Raw genomic sequence first — 1,550 nt, 5'->3', positions numbered from 1 at the left:
CGGAGGCGCCGCAGGGCGTTGGGAGACAGGGTCTGAAGCAAGACATCTCTCGGCGAGGGAGGCAAAGCTGAAACACAGAGCAGGCAGGGAGCACGAACCTCAATATCAGTCTGTCTGTCTTTTCCTCAGCTCTCTCCGTGGAGACTCTTTGTTTTCAAAACACCCGGTACGCCTACGTTTGCCATGGCCATCGTCGTGCCCTCCGAGGTGCACGGCACAGGAAGGCTGACCCACTTTTGGAATAGGCCCCAGCGCAGTGGCTTTAAAGCGCCTGTGGAAAGACTGATCATGCCCCATCTCCATTGTTGCTTTGAAGATGGCACTGGATGCCCTTGGCTATTTGGTTAGAGACAGCCTCCTGCAGGTGCACGTTCTGGTGATCAGACCCCCCTGCAGCTGAGCCCCATGGATCCCCTTCTGCTTGAACGGACCCTCCTCTCCCTAGCCACCTCCCCCAAAAGGCAAAGAGATTGCAGCCCTTCAACAGTTGTATGGCAGGGCAAAGCTGAGGCAGCCCAAGTATCAGCCTCAGTAGCCACCAAGACAGCAGTTCAGCTCAGAGAGAGAGAGATGGAGCGGACTCAGGCTTACCTTGCTCCTCGAGGAAAGGGAGGCAAGAGAGGAGGATGCAGAGCCTGGAGCAGCGCAGGCTTTTATGCTGTGTCCCAGAGCCCCGGGGGGCCCACAAACATTCCTTGCTCATGAAGCATCTCAGCACCTAATAGTTGCATCTTCCCAAGGCCTCTCTGGTGATTAAGCCTTTGCCTCTTTCACCTGAAATGTTTTCCTCTCACTGCGAATTGTCTAGCATCAATATAATTAATTTGTGTCCAGCTCTGCTAAGACCTATTGGCTCCAAGGTCTCAGGCTAGCTGTGCAGAGATTTTAAGTGACTGTGTCCTTCCCACACCCAAATTAACCTGTTTTGCTCAGCAAGGTCATCCCAGATGCCAAAGTCCTACATGGCCTGCTTTTGAGCAGAGGCTGAGGGCAGTGAGCCAAAAGATCGTGGCTCTTTCTCCTGGGTGAGGGATGGGGTGGCCCATTCCATGCCTTTCAAATTTCAAAGGGACATCGGAGCAGTCTCCCAGAGCACCTGGCAGTCACATGAGTCCTTGAGCAACCACCAAAAGGCAATGCCATGGAAGACAGCAAATGCAGGAGGTTGCATAGAAGCACCAGTTGATCCAGGAAGGGTGCTAAAATGTGTGGAAAAGCCCTTGACGAAAGCGGCACTTTGGGACTATAAGCTCTGGTATCCCTAGTACGCCTCAGGCCAGTGCAACGCGTCCACTGAAGTCCACAGCAGGGTGACTCACGTTTGCCTGGAGTTCAGGGTTTTTCCCAACTCCTCCACATCGTGATGACTCCCAGGGGCTCTGGGAGACTGATCCCATGTCCCTTTGTAGTTTGAAATGCATGGAATGGGCCACCCCATCCCTCACCCAGGAAAAAGGGCTGTGAGCTTTTGCCTCCCTGCCCTGAGCCTCTCCTCAAAAGCAGGCCATCCAGGCCTCTGGCCTCTGGGATGACCTTGCTGAGCAAAACAG

Source organism: Haliaeetus leucocephalus, unplaced genomic scaffold, assembly GCF_000737465.1.
Source record: "Haliaeetus leucocephalus isolate CR32 unplaced genomic scaffold, Haliaeetus_leucocephalus-4.0 Scaffold387, whole genome shotgun sequence".
Classification (NCBI taxonomy): domain Eukaryota; kingdom Metazoa; phylum Chordata; class Aves; order Accipitriformes; family Accipitridae; genus Haliaeetus; species Haliaeetus leucocephalus.
The sequence above is the reverse complement of the archived record's forward strand: the minus strand, read 5'-3'. Positions refer to the sequence as shown.